General features: G+C 41.3%; 1 pseudogene; it reads left to right on the forward strand.

Moving 5' to 3' along the window:
* LOC127642881 (A disintegrin and metalloproteinase with thrombospondin motifs 3-like) overlaps window positions 1-16,464 on the forward strand; it is a 216,424-nt pseudogene that overhangs the window by 141,428 nt on the left and 58,532 nt on the right.

The following is a 16,464-nucleotide window of genomic DNA, read 5'->3' on the forward strand; positions in this document are numbered from 1 at the left end:
TCCATGAATATGGTACACTTTAGTGTCCTATGGCAGGGTTGAATGGGAAACAAAAGAGATAATATATTATTATGAGGTTGACAATCAACATTTTTTTAAGGCAAAGCACCTCTTTTCACTGACCATTTGTTGAAAAAGAAAACAAAATGCTTAATTTTATGTTTTTCAGGCCTTATTTTGAACCCTTTTTGTGGAAAGTGCCATGTCCTCGTGAAGAGCTGCATTTGGCACATGCCTTAGAAAAAAAATTGACTTTGTAAAAATTAGTGTCATGACAAAAATAACATCCAAGAATAAAAATTAGCTTCACCTATGAGTACAAATGTGATTCGAAGCGTGAACCTGTGAAAAAACTAAAGACGTATTATTCCAACTGGTTGCCAATGGACTTGTTAAAGACTTAGAAGGAAGTGCTTTTTTCATTGAAAACATTTTTACATTTGAGTCTTCCCTACTCCACACTGCATTTCAAATAAGCAGCACTGTTTTGGTGAGCCTCAAAGATAAACCATATATTGCACCTGTCATTCATTAGCTACCTCACACAGTCTTGTGTTCCAGGTTGCCACATTAATTATTTGTTTACATTGTGTGTTTATTTTTTATAATTTTTATGAGAAGAATAGCAGGATTGTCAGTCCTTCACAATGTAATTTCTATTAGCCTTAATGAACAGAAGTCCAGCTGCATATCAGCCTCAAGTGTATACATTTTCCATGCTCAAATCATCTTCGCCTTTTCCATGCTCAAATCATCTTATCACCATGATCACCATGTGATATTTCCTCTAAACACTGAAAATCAGTCATTTCTCTCTATCCCTCTCTTTAATGTTCTGCATGTGAAGCAGTAGGGGAGACTTTTTTCGATGTCCAATTATTTTACTGTCTAGAGTTTTGAAGTCTTTAAATTCAAACTAATATCGAAATGTTTCTTAAAAAGTAACATTGTTAACAAAACTAAGTCTGTTGCTACTAACCACTGTAACATACAGGATTTTATTTAGGCTGTGTGGTTGGGGCAGTTGTAACACAAATTTTTGCATATGAAAATTTTATTTTTAAATTAAAAAGTGTACCGTTGGCTGGCAACAGGTAGATGCAGTGATGATGATGAAGTGCGATGAACCCAAGTGCAGTTTAATAACAAAAGTGAGATCCAATAAACCCTAACTCCAAGTTGACTACAAAATAGAAACATGGACTGGACTAGACTTGACTTGACTTGACCATGGAACCAACATTACATAAACAATACTCGACCATGGACAATGGCAAACATGAGGGTTAAATACTTTGAACTCATGACAAGGAAACAGGAACTAAAATGGAATGGAACTAATTTAACACAAAAGGCATGAACAAAAACACATACAATCTTGACAAAAAGCTGAATCTTTAAAATACATTTTGAACTTTTTTTAATCAAAGTATCTGGTTGAAGAATTTTTGACTCATCAGCTCAATATGTTTTAGTAAAAAGGATTCACTGCATCTTGCTTCAGATAATTATAATGTAGGACCCACTTTTACAGCTAAGGCAGTGATTACCATATAAAGGTGAAAACTATTTAGTAATATAAATCAGTATTAATGCATTTACATAATTATTTTGAAATGTGCTGAGAAACAGTTGATTAATATAATTTATTTTCAAGTGCTGTCGGTATTACCACTAGCTCCAGAGCAGCATTGGCAAGCTTAAGAGGGAAAATCAGTTCAGTGTTATTTCATTCAGTCTGTGCTAAAGCACCTACTGTAAGAGGCAAAGGATTGTCAGAGCTTATGTCTTGCGGAATTGTAAATTTGATTAGACAAATTTGTCTCAATATTTAATTCTCTCTCTCTCTCTCTCTCTCTCCTCTCTCTCTCTCTCTCTCTCTCTCTATATATATACCTCTCTCTCAACCATCCAACCACGGTTGCTTTTTCTCCCTTTAGTTTCACACATTTGATCCATGCAAGCAGCTGTGGTGCAGTCATCCAGATAACCCTTACTTCTGCAAGACAAAAAAGGGGCCTCCATTGGATGGAACAGAATGTGCACCTGGGAAGGTAATTCCACGCGTCTCCTTATTGCTGTGCCTGTTTTTCACTGATCCCTTGTTGTGGTAACAAAGTCCATTGCAATATTACTCTGTTTAACTCCTGTCCCTTGTAGTGGTGTTTCAAAGGTCACTGCATGTGGAAGAACACCAACCAAGTGAAGCAAGATGGAGCCTGGAGTGCCTGGAGCAAGTATAGTTCCTGCTCTCGCTCCTGTGGGACAGGCGTGCGTTTCAAAACCCGCCAGTGCAACAACCCAGTGTATGTTATCTACTCTACTCACAGTGAGGCTTAAAAATTATGAGCAACGTTGCAGAGACATAACATTTAACCTCCACCCTGGTGTACTTGCCTTGAATTAAGATAATATTCAGTAGTAATGATTAATTATATGGAGGGAAACAATGATTTTAAGAGAAAAATACAACATACACGCAGCAAGGATGTACATGATTGGCTCTAACCAATGAAAACATGAAAAACAGTTAATTGACTATCTAGTGGGAGTTAGCTTTGTGTTACATCAAACAAAACAAAATTATTATACTGATTACATTAATATATTAAAGAAATAAGCTCTTTGTTGCATATAATGTACTGCCAGCCAGTCATTATTGCAAAATAAACCCAGATCAGGGTTATTTTGCAATAACGGCCGACTGACTGTACATTTTACAGCTTATTACAGGGCCACTTGCTAAATAAATAAATTATTGGACATTGAATATTGATTTGAGTATAAATTATTTCTTGTCCTTTAAAGACATTCATTTAAACTTTATTTTGATGAATTTTGATTATTACATTTTTTTTTTATTCAGTTGTTTATATGTTTGAAGTGATTGGTCGACCTTAACTTTGACATTTTCTGTTATTTAGTCCATCTCATGGTGGTCAAGACTGCCCAGGGGTGAACTATGAGTACCAGCTGTGTAACACAGATGATTGCCCTAAACACTTTGATGACATCAGAGCTCAGCAGTGTCAACTTTGCAACTCCCACTTTGAATACCAGAATGCCAAACACCATTGGCTTCCCTACGAGCACCCAGATGGTGAGTTTTTTCGATTTTAAAGCATTGTAATTTTAAGAGCCAGAGGGTGGGATTGCTCTTAGCTTTTATCATTGGAGTAGGATACATAAACCCACACATCCTTTATGTATGCACAACAAGTCTAGATTCACTGGAACAAATTTTGAATTGGGGGGCCACAGACTCATTGGGAGGTCATGACATGTCTATAGCTTAACTCATTAATATTTATTAGGTTCTTGGTGACGTTGCTAGGTAACTTAACTGGACGTCCATCTGCATGACCTAATTAATATTCATGATCCAAGCCTCTGGTCTTGAGGAGATATGCATGAAAATACACTTTGGTTCAGAGGCACATATCTTAACTTACATCTCCAAGATGTATTTATATGGAGATCTATTGTTGAGCATCTCCAAAATGTCAAAACATACATTTTTGTCAACAATTTAACATCAAATTATGATATGAAATAAAACGTACAAGATGTTCAAACAATTAACATTGTTGATACATTGATTGTACTGAGACTCGCATACTATATTCTGACACAATGCACATAAAATGTAGCCAGTATTCTGAAGGAAATTCATGCTGTAAAGTTTGCATGTTCAAGTTAAGTTGTCCATCCACACAGCTCATGAATTCTTCCTTCCCTCTTTGAGAAATATAGCACATCCATTCCTATTTTGTTCAAGCACACAGAAGCCGTAATAGTGCCCTCACACACAAGGTGACAGAGTGTTACTTTAAGTGTTTCTTCAGTACCACTTTGGCACTACTTTGCTGTTGCTTCACATTTTGTTTCCAGTCCAGTGCTATTCATTTGATGGGCTTTTTATACATACCTCTATTCTCTTTTGTGTGTAATGTAAAATGTGATTTTGAAAAATCCATGAATGTGAAAAGCTTGTGTCGCTCAGCACAAAGGCAAATGAAACATCAGCAAATGAAACACACAGTGATGTGTGTAAAGCCTGTTGAACTGCATTACTCTCCAGCTTGTATTAAAGGGTTCATGAATTGAGAAATAACATTTTCTTTGATCTTTTGACATATACGATGTCATTGTACTATAAGAACAATTGTGAAGTTTCATACCTCAAAACTTATTAGTTAGTCCATAAAAAGGCTTTATCCAAAACTACTCGTTTTCTAGTTCCTCGCCTGTATTATGTAATAGAGATGAATACATCAGCACAAGTCTGCCTCTGCATAAACAGGTCAACACCTACTTCATCATTGCCTCTTTGGCCCACCCACAGGTTCGCGGTAAGAGCGGTGATGAGAGTTTCGAGATGCCTGCAAAGTTGTCAAAACATTGTGCAGTGCCAGGTTGTGGAAAAATAGACTCTTTGCATTTGATTCCTAATGATCCTAAGAGAAGACCAATGTGGTCAAACTTTAATTTGACAATGTAGATTTGTTTCTGGGATACATATAAGTAAACACAGACATTCAGCACTGTGTACATACCACAGGGATCTCTAAGCAGCATATAATTTCTTGTTCAGTGGGCATGATGGCACAATTGCCACAGATGCAGCTATAGAGTATTAATGGCTTTATATGGCTCTAAACATCTATTTAGACAAACTCTTTCATTTTTAATGACACATGAGTCATTATAATGAACAACGTATGTATATTTTATATATTTTTTGTATATATTTTCTTTAGATTCGGGGTCAGACTCAAACATGTATGGCTGAATTCCTCTGGTTGCCATTTTTTTTCAAAACAATTCCATATGTGTAAAGGCGGTTGTTGACACTTATTTTGTTTGCAAAGATGTTACCAAACCATAGCATTAGACGTTTACGTTGAAGTCTTAAAGGAGACACGACCCGAAAATGGAGCGTTTTAATCACAGGGCCAAAAACAGGATAGAAAATTGACAATTATTTCTAAATTGATATTTTTTTTAGGAACTCTTACTAACATTATAAGTGGACCACAGTGAACATTATAAAATTAAATAAAAATTAAATGCATAACACCTTTAAAGTTTAGATGTGGTGTTTGAGGTAGTTGGTCATTTTCTATTCTCTGTTAATTCAAGATCAACAAGATACTGTATACAGGTGAAACTCGAAAAATTAGAATATCGTGCAAAAGTTCATTAATTTCAGTAATTCAACTTAAAAGGTGAAACTAATATATTATATAGACTCATTACAAGCAAAGTAAGATATTTCAAGCCTTTATTTGATATACTTTTGATGATTATGGCTTACAGCTTATGAAAACCCCAAATTCAGAATCTCAGAAAATTAGAATATTGTGAAAAGGTTCAGTATTGTAGGCTCAAAGTGTCACACTCTAATCAGCTAAACACCTGCAAAGGGTTCCTGAGCCTTTAAATGGTCTCTCAGTCTGGTTCAGTTGAATTCACAATCATGGGAAAGACTGCTGACCTGACAGTTGTGCAGAAAACCATCATTGACACCCTCCACAAGGAGGGAAAGCCTCAAAAGGTAATTGCAAAATAAGTTGGATGTTCTCAAAGTGCTGTATCAAAGCACATTAATAGAAAGTTAAGTGGAAGGGAAAAGTGTGGAAGAAAAAGGTGCACAAGCAGCAGGGATGACCGTAGCCTGGAGAGGATTGTCAGGAAAAGGCCATTCAAATGTGTGGGGGAGCTTCACAAGGAACGGACTGAGGCTGGAGTTACTGCATCAAGAGCCACCACACACAGACGGGTCCTGGACATGGGCTTCAAATGTCAAACGTCTTACCTGGGCTAAAGAAAAAAAGAACTGGTCTGTTGCTCAGTGGTCCAAAGTCCTCTTTTCTGATGAGAGCAAATTTTGCATCTCATTTGGAAACCAAGGTCCCAGAGTCTGGAGGAAGAATGGAGAGGCACACAATCCAAGATGCTTGAAGTCCAGTGTGAAGTTTCCACAGTCTGTGTTGGTTTGGGGAGCTATGTCATCAGCTGGTGTTGGTCCACTGTGCTTTATTAAGTCCAGAGTCAACGCAGCCGTCTACCGGGACATTTTAGAGCGCTTCATGCTTCCTTCAGCAGACAAGCTTTATGGAGATGCTGACTTCATTTTCCAGCAGGACTGGGCACCTGCCCACACTGCCAAAAGTACCAAAACCTGTTTCAATGACCATGGTATTACTGTGCTTGATTGGCCAGAAAACTCGCCTGACCTGAACCCCATAGAGAATCTATGGGGCATTGCCTAGAGAAAGATGAGAGACATGAGACCAAACAGTGCAGAAGAGCTGAAGGCCGCTATTGAAGCATCTTGGTCTTCCATAACACCTCAGCAGTGCCACAGGCTGATAGCATCCATGCCACGCCACATTGAGGCAGTAATTAATACAAAAGGGGCCCAAACCAAGTACTGAGTACATATGCATGATTATACTTTTCAGAGGGCCGACATTTCTGTATTTAAAATCCTTTTTTTTTATTGATTTCATGTAATTTTCTAATTTTCTGAGATTCTGAATTTGGGGTTTTCATAAGCTGTAAGCCATAATCATCAAAATTATATCAAATAAAGGCTTGAAATATCTTACTTTGCTTGTAATGAGTCTATATAATATATTAGTTTCACCTTTTAAGTTGAATTACTGAAATGAATGAACTTTTGCACGATATTCTAATTTTTCGAGTTTCACCTGTACTTCTTCATTTTGCGTTCTAATTATTAAATATTTTTTGGATTTTTGATAGAATTATATATATATATATTTTCATTTATTAGAGCTACAGCAGAGAGCAACACACATAACTGAAAATTACATCAAGCAAGATGTACTGTAATTTTTGGTCTTTCTTATTAAGTAATATTTAGGCACATATTGTATATGTTGGTTTTCTTGTTGTTATTCTTCCGGACCTACAACTGTATGGTCAAAAGCTATTAAGTGGACTAAAAACACAATTCTGTCAGAAATAGTCAAATACTTTTTTGGATGTTCACTAAATTTGGGTCAGATGATCTTGAGACCATAGTGGCTATAATTATTAAAATCGTTGTGATACAAAACATTTAAAGTACATATAACACAAGGATGCAAGGATGCAATACAGGAATTGAAACTGTATCTTCACAACACTTTGATGAATTGACTTTAAACTTGCTATGTATAATTACAAAAATTCCCTGAATGTTTAAGACAAGATGACAGTACCACCTACTTGCCATTGTGTATTAAACACAGTAAAATCCATTGTTACTTTGAAATAACTTGGCCTAAAGTCATACTTCTTTTCTCCACATATTTCTGGGGGCCTGTAGAATACTTATGTTTAATATTCCCTCCATTTAGAGTGCAATTGCATAAATATTTTCTGCTATTTCTCCAACAAAGTTTGTCTAATCCTCACCAAAATTGGCTCAGACCACCTATCTTTAGACCACGCCCTTCAGGAATACAGGAAGAGAGTATCTTAGCATTGCGTTGGTATATTTAAACCAAACTTAGTACTTTAGTTCGACACTGTGTCCTCTAAGGGCCTCAGGACAGTGCCACAAACTGGTCAAAAGTTGTAAATATTAGGATATCTTCTTTTTGCCTTTGAACCAGGGTTGCAGCGGGATACCGGTATCACGGTATACCACCGTTTGAAAACTGACGGTTATCATACCATGTGCATTTGCTTATCTACGGTATTTAGAAAAAAATGCAACCAGAAGGAGAATCTCACATGCGTGTGCGCATCTCCTTTCCTCCTTGTCTTCCTGTCAGACTCATCAACTTGCGACACACACACACAGCGGAAAAAATGTCAGAGAGAGGTGAGAGGGTCTGACATGAGTGTGCATGTGAGTTAAAGCAGTGTTTCTCAACTGGTCTATTCGGACTGGTCGCAGACAGCAGGTAAAAAACAATGACATGGTTCTCCCATTGAAGATATTTTGGCGGCCGCCCAAGTGATAAGGCTATTTAGGACTGCCGAGGCAGATTTAATGATAATCTTGCAAACAGCTAAAGCAGACATGGGCAATTTACTGCCCGCGGCTCATTTATAATAAAATCGGATTGGGTGCATTGGGACCTAACACATCTCCACAAGCATTTAACATGCTCAGGGTTGCCAGATGAGAGATGCAACACCCCCAGTTTGAGATTTATACTTTAAAATTGGAAGTATTCTGCCTAATGTTATACATATTTTGTGCAATCTGGAAACCATGCACGCGAGTGCACTTTTTCTATCTCGCTTTCCCCTTTGAACAAATTTAGCGATCTGTAGTGCAATATTCTGCTCAAGGAAAAGTGTTATACGGCCACTCTGTGTCCATTCTTGAGGCTGCTTGTGAGGTTTGGTGCTACTAATTTTGCAGGTAAACCTTCTCAGTGATTAAATTAAATATAGAAGTAGATCTTGGCATCATTGACACACGGAGAAGTAATCACTGACATGCGAGCAAAAGCAAGCCAAAGATGAATATTTATATGTATTTTTTATTTGTGCAATTTAGAAATGTTGAAGTCCCTTAGCACCTTTTTGTTAATCTAACTCTTGCAGTAATCATTTATCATAGTCATGCAGCCTGTGTTATTCAGTTGTGTGCTGAAAGGCAAACCATCAAGACCTGCATCATGACTCTTTTAGCATGTAAACGGGTAATGTTTTAGAAAAAAATGTAAACTCGCCCGCTTTGCCCAAACATTAAAAGTTCTATAAATTTCAATTTTTTTTATTAAAAAAGACCCCTGATGTAGAGTGTACAATAAAAAGTATAATAAATTAACAGGGAAGTAGAGATGGCAAAAAAATGTATAATCTCCGCCTTTATTCAGTTTTTAATGCCTGATAGAAAAGTATCTACCTTTGTAGAGCAATATAATACTTTAGGCAATTGCAGAATAGTCTCACTAGTCACAGATACACTTCAGAAAATTGAGTACACAACTACACTCACCTAAAGGATTATTAGGAACACCATACTAATACTGTGTTTGACCCCCTTTTGCCTTCAGAACAGCCTTAATTCTACGTGGCATTGATTCAACAAGGTGCTGAAAGCATTCTTTAGAAATGTTGGCCCATATTGATAGGATAGCATCTTGCAGTTGATGGAGATTTGTGGGATGCACATCCAGGGCACGATGCTCCCGTTCCACCACATCCCAAAGAAGCTCTATTGGGTTGAGATCTGGTGACTGTGGGGGCCATTTTAGTACAGTGAACTCATTGTCATGTTCAAGAAACCAATTTGAAATGATTCGAGCTTTGTGACATGGTGCATTATCCTGCTGGAAGTAGCCATCAGAGGATTGGGTACATGGTGGCCATAAAGGGATGGACATGGTCAGAAACAATGCTCAGGTAGGCCGTGGCATTTAAACGATGCCCAATTGGCACTAAGGGGCCTAAAGTGTGCCAAGAAAACATCCCCCACACCATTACACCACCACAGCCTGCACAGTGGTAACAAGGCATGATGGATCCATGTTCTCATTCTGTTTACGCCAAATTCTGACTCTACCATCTGAATGTCTCAACAGAAATCGAGACTCATCAGACCAGGCAACATTTTTCCAGTCTTCAACTGTCCAATTTTGGTGAGCTCTTGCAAATTGTAGCCTCTTTTTCCTATTTGTAGTGGAGATGAGTGGTACCCGGTGGGGTCTTCTGCTGTTGGAGCCCATCCGCCTCAAGGTTGTGCGTTTTGTGGCTTCGCAAATGCTTTGCTGCATACCTTGGTTGTAACAAGTGGTTATTTCAGGCAAAGTTGCTCTTCTATCAGCTTGAATCAGTCAGCCCATTCTCCTCTGACCTCTAACATCAACAAGGCATTTTCGCCCACAGGACTGCTGCATACTGGATGTTTTTCCCTTTTCACACCATTCTTTGTAAACCCTAGAAATGGTTGTGCGTGAAAATCCCAGTAACTGAGCAGATTGTGAAATACTCAGACCGGCCCGTCTGGCACCAACAACCATGCCACGCTCAAAATTGCTTAAATCACCTTTCTTTCCCATTCTGACATTCAGTTTGGAGTTCAGGAGATCGTCTTGACCAGGACCACACCCCTAAATGCATTGAAGCAACTGCCATCTGATTGGTTGATTAGATAATTGTATTAATGAGAAATTGAACAGGTGTTCCTAATAATCCTTTAGGTGAGTGTATTTCTGGGCTTAAAATATACAAAAACCAAATCAATGGAGAACATTTTATTTCAAAAGTAATACAATGTGGCCCCCTATGCACTACTTAAAGCCCGATGTGGCCCCTTTACCAAAATAGTTACAAAATATTAATAATTACACACCATCACCTTTACAAAATTGTTTCAGGATTTTATATGAGTAAAAGTAACTGTTATATTTTGACAAAATTTTTCAGTTTGATTTGAAATAATCTAAAGGTAGAATCTATTAGACCTCATTTTATATTAACAGTGGCAGTTTTAGTCAAAGTTTAGTATTTTTCATAAATACATTAATTTATTATTATTATTACTATTATTTAAGACTAGCACACTGACCTAACCGTGGTAACGAGTAGCCTTTCCTTCTGTGTAATATGTGTATAAATATGTAATATTAGTTAACAAACAGGATCATAATGGGTTCATATAAGTAAATATGCTCTTCAATTTTTAAAAGGGGGAGAGACTGCAGTACTTCCTGTAGATTTTGTTGTTGACATTAACAACAAAAATAATGTCACTTGATGCATGTCCTTGTACTGGAAAACGTCTCGGGTTATGACTATACCCCTTGTTCCCTGAGAAGGGAACGAGACACTGCGTCATTGAAAACGACTCTTTGGGGAACGCTCCTTAGCGTGCGCCTCTGAATTATGAATGAAACTATTCCAATCTTGATTGGTGTTGCGTCATGACGTAACATGTGACGGCATAACCGGATGCATAAAAGTGACGCCGGCACACAAACACATTAGCCTAGCGATGAAGCAAGCCGCTCTCAGGCAATGAGGGGCGTGGCAGGACGATGCAGTGTCTCGTTCCCTTCTCAGGGAACAAGGGTTATAGTCATAACCCGAGACGTTCCCTTCCGAGGGAACTCGCACTGTGTCGTTGAAAACGACTCTTTGGGGAACGAATGCCCACTAGGCCACGCGCCGAAAAAGGCCTGCCCTAGAGTGAAACTGAACTCAGGGACTCAGCTAGGACGAGAGCACACGTGCGCCAGGCGTACTAGGGAGGTGCAGAAAACCTGATGAAAGTGTGCGGGGTAGCCCAACCAGCTGCCTCACAGATCACCTGGAGGGGCACTCCCGATAAGAGAGCCCTAGAGGACGCCATGCCTCTAGTTGAATGAGCCCTTATGGCCAAAGGTGAAGGCAAATTGCGCACCTTATAGGCCGAGATAATAGCCTGAACAATCCAATTACTAATGGTTTGTTTCGAAGTAGGGAGCCCCTTCTTAGGTGACCCAAAACACACTAACAGTTGGTCCGACCTCCTCCAAGAAGAGGACCTCTCGAGGTAAACGCTCAAAGCTCTGACAGGGCAGAGCAAATGGAGCCTCTCTTCTTCTGCCGACACATGAGGTGGAGGATGAATGCCTGCAGGACCGTAGACCATGCCGTGTTAGAAGGCACCTTAGGCACATAGCCAGGTCTCGGGTGCAGAATGGCTTTAACTCCACCAGGGGCAAACTCCAAGCAAGCTGGTGTTACTGCCAGGGCTTGAAGATTTCCCACCTTCTTTAGAGAGGTAATAGCTAAGAGAAAAGCCATCTTGAACGTCAGGCCCTTGGGCGAGGCCGACTGAAGGGGTTCGAAGGGGGCCAGGGATAACCCTTCGAGAACCACCGCCAGGTCCCAGGCAGGAACCCTGGACCTGGTTGTCGGTCTCATCCTCCATGTACCACGGAGAAAACGAATGACCAGCTGGTGCCTCCCCAGAGGCCTAGCACTCAATGGTGCATGGAAAGCCGCAATGGCAGCCACGTACACCTTAAGTGTGGAAGGGAGAGACCCAGAGAAAGCGATCTTGAAGAAACTCCAGAACTGAAGCCACCGGGCAGTTAACTGGATCTACTTCATGTTCTCTACACCAAGTGGAGAACACATTCCACTTGAGGCCATATAATCTCCTAGTAGACGGAGCCCTAGAGTTAAGTATGGTTTTAACCACCCCCGCTGATAGACCAGCATGTAGGTAATGAACCCCCTCAGGGGCCAGACCCACAGTTTCCACAGCTCTGGACGAGGGTGGAAAACTGTGCCCCCTGCCTGAGACAACAGATCCCTCCTCAGAGGAATCTGCCATGGCGGAGCTATCAGGAGTGAGATTATGTCTGAGAACCATACTCGGGCCGGCCACATCGGGGCAACCAGAAGTAGACTGATGCCCTTTCCAGGACTCCCGGGAGCAGAGCGATCGGGGGAAATGCGTACAGGCGAAGCCTCGGCCAGGCCTGTACCATGGCATCCAACCCCAGTGGGGTTGGATGTTCGAGGGAGAACCAAAATGGACAGTGGGACGTCTCTCGAGACGCGAATAGATCCACTTTCAATGGTCCAAATTTGTCCCATATCAACTTCACCACCTCTGGATGAAGTCTCCATTCCCCGGGCCTCAGCCCCTGCCTCGACAGGATGTCTGCTCCCTGATTCTGAACCCCCGGAACATACATGCTCTGATAGACAGTATTTTCCCTTGGGACCAAAGAAATTATCTGATGCTCGGTCTGCACAGAGGGCTGATCTGAGTCCCCCTTGTTGGTTCAGATAAGCTACCACTGATGTATTGTCCGAACGTACTAGGACATGGTAACCTTAGATGTCTGGAAGGAAGCTCCTCAGAGCCCTGAACACAGCCAACATCTCTAGACAGTTTATGTGCCAAGAATGATGATAGTCCTGCCACAGACCCCTGGCAAAGCGTCCGTCCATGACCGCGCCCTAGCCAGTGAGGGAGGCGTCTGTCAAAACGGTTTCCCGGCGACATGACGCTTCCAACACTGGCCCTTGGGACAGGAACCAAGGTTTCTTCCATATTAGCAGAGAACGAAGGCATCTGCACGTTACTCTGATTTTACGAAATGGATTCCCCTTGGGGGAAAAAACCCTTTGGCTTTCAGCCACCACTGGAGGGGCCTCATGTGTAGAAGGCCCAAAGGTATAAAGTTGGATGCCTCTGCCATGAGGCCCAGCAGTCTTAGAAACTGCTTTACAGTGATGGCCTGGCCTAGCTTTAACCTGGACACCATCGCCAGAACGGACTCGAGACGTGCAGGAGACATGCGTGCCTGCATCGTAACCGAGTTCCACACAACACCCAGAAACGTTGTGCACTGGGATGGTTGTAACACACTCTTTTTTGTGTTGAGTCTCAACCCCAAACTTCGAATGTGGCCAAGGATGACATCTCGATGCCGAACCGCCATTTCTCGAGACTGGGTCAGAATGAGCCAATCGTCGATATAATTCAGTATGCGGATGCCCTGAAGTCTCAGAGGAGCAGGAGCTGCATCCATACATTTGGTGAATGTGCGGGAGAGAGTGCTAGGCCGAACGGAAGAACCCGATATTGGTAAGCTTCGCCCCGAAGCGAACCTCAGGAACCTCCTGTGACATGGAAGGATGGATACATGAAAATAGGCATCTTTTAGATCTATCGTGACAAACCAGTCCTCGGATCTGATCTGGCTCACGATGGCAGGAATAGTAAGCATTTTGAACCTGAACCTCCTCAAAGGCCGGTTCAAAACTCTGAGATCTAAAATCGGCCTCAACCCCCCATCCTTTTTTGGAACTATAAAGTACCGGCTGTAGTCTGCTCCAGAACCACTGTAGTCTGCACCACCCCAGAGAATTTGGGGGGGCGGTGCCCGAACTGCAGTCTGTACCCTGATTTTATTATATGCAGGACCCATGCAGATATGTTGGGAAGATGATTCCATGCCTCTACAAAATCTACTAAGGGAACCAGCCTCTCGAGGCTGGTCTCGGGTGTTTTTCGAGCACCGTTCTCGACTTCCTGAAGCGAGAGACCGGCAGGATTTAGTCGATACGGTTCTTGTGACCACAATGGATACTTGTTTTTTTTTTTATTATTATTTATTTATTTATTTTTTGACACTAACGGCACGGCGTGCGTCCGCTGGAAATTGATGTGGCCCGAGGCGTCAGAGACGGCGGGAACCGACACCGATTTCCTGAGGACTCCGCTGCGAGAGCAACCTCGGTTGCTCTGCAGCGGGGGGGACAGCCCTCCGAGGTTCTACCACCTTGGTAGGACCTCCTTCCCGAAGCTTCTACTAAGGGAACCAGCCTCTCGAGGCTGGTCTTGGGTGTTTCCCGAGCACTGTTCTCGACTTCCTGAAGCGAGAGACCGGCAGGATTTAGTCGATACGGTTCTTGTGACCACAATGGATACTTTTTTTTTTTATTATTATTATTTATTTATTTATTTTTTGACACGAACGGCACGGTGTGCGTTCGCTGGAAATTGATGTGGCCCGAAGCGTCAGAGACGGCGGGAAACCGACACCGATTCCCTGCGTCTGTAATCACCACACTGGGGCTGGAGACACGGGACGAATGCGGTTTACCCCACGATCTCGAGATATATATTTATATATATTTTTTTTTTGTGGAGATCAGGGAAAAACGGCAAACCCCGGCGCTGAGGTTGTGATCTGTGCCGCAGGAAACGCTCGTCTAATTTGTCTTTCAACTTGCGTTTCCTGCTCATTTTGTGGCCAGCTGATATCAAGTCTGGCCACGCACGCGTCACAACCTCAATCAGCTCCTCATAAGCTTGGCGAAAACTGGCGTGCTTGACTCACAGTCGTCCGCATCAATGCTGAGCATATCCACTTCCTCGGAAGCAGAGAGCTCAAGCATTGGGACCTGATCGTGGGCAGAAGAAGCCGCGACGCGGCTTCTGCACCACTCACAGTAGGCTCGGGATCCTCAAGCGAAGAATGAGAAAGTGCCGCAGCAGTCTCATTCTCATCTGCAAGATCCCACTCGCGAACCCCACGATCTCAACCGCCGGCTGCCTCAACAGACGCGGGACCAGATCCGTGGGGAACGCGAGCCTGACCGTGATCATCAAAGCACGCCAACCGGGAGCGCAGCACTCTCATGGGTAGTGCTTCACAACTTTCACAGGCAGATCCCTCGAGAGCTACCTGTGCGTGCTGCGCTCCCAAACAATTCACACATAAAGCGTGCGTGTCCCTACCCGTAATGAAACGAGGGCAGGGGTGCACGCACTTCATGAACTGTTGGGTGGCCATAATATTTTTAAATCAGACAAACAACACCAAATAAGACAAACAATACACATAGAGCGCTTGCTGAAGAGCGAAAGCTAATGTGTTTGTGTGCCGGCGTCACTTTTATGCATCCGGTTATGCCGTCACATGTTACGTCATGAACACCAATCAAGATTGGAATAGTTTCATTCATAATTCAGAGGCGCACGCTAAGGAGCGTTCCCCAAAGAGTCGTTTTCAACGACGCAGTGCGAGTTCCCTCGGAAGGGAACCATGAACAAAACTATGCAACCCAGGATACATTAAATACAGGTTATGTTTCATCTATGGCAGGTCGACACTTGATTTCCAATGTAAAATCTGCGTCCTGAAGCAGAACCAGTTGAGAACCACTGAGTTAAAGGTACAGACAGGAGTAGTCTGGCTGTGCTGTCGTGCACCTACAGTATATGTTAAATGTTAATAATCATAGGACATTACTTCAAAAGCTCACACAGCAGATGTTATTATTCATTTAGTAGTTAAATTAACATGTAAACTAACATGCTTTATTTATATAACATGTTATAGTTACATGCTATTTTTTTTATCATGTTTATAATTCTGTTTATGATAATTCTGTTAGCTTTCTTTTTTTTCTATTTATTTTATTTTCAAAATGGAGACTTTTTTACACATACTTCACTGCACTGATAATACTAATTGTGTAATACCGTATACCGTGATACCATGAAACCGTGATATTTTCTGAGATGGTTAACATTGTAACCCTACTTTGAACTAATTGTCTGAAACTCACCATCGTACTACCAATTTGCGTACCACAGTAATTATTAAAAAATAATGCCATAATTAGTTACATTTTTTCAATTAACATCATCCAAAGTGTAGTTAATATAAAAAAAATTATAAATACATATTTGGTGTGATCAGCATTGTTTTCACCTGGACACAGTTTTTCTTGGTTGTTGGCAAATAGGATGTTCCAAACTTCTTGGAGAATTCGCCACAGTCAATTGCTTCTGTCTCTTCGTGTAATCCCAGACTGACTCGATGTTCAGTGGTGGTATCTGTGGGGTCATGCCATCTGTTGCAGGGCTACATGTTCTTCTATTCTATTTGCAGAAGGAATGTTTGGGAGTCTAAAATGTATATTACCTATTAACACACTACAGCTAAAGATATAAATAACCATCTTAAGATAAAT

Source organism: Xyrauchen texanus, chromosome 4 (genome assembly GCF_025860055.1).
Source record: "Xyrauchen texanus isolate HMW12.3.18 chromosome 4, RBS_HiC_50CHRs, whole genome shotgun sequence".
Classification (NCBI taxonomy): Eukaryota; Metazoa; Chordata; class Actinopteri; order Cypriniformes; family Catostomidae; genus Xyrauchen; species Xyrauchen texanus.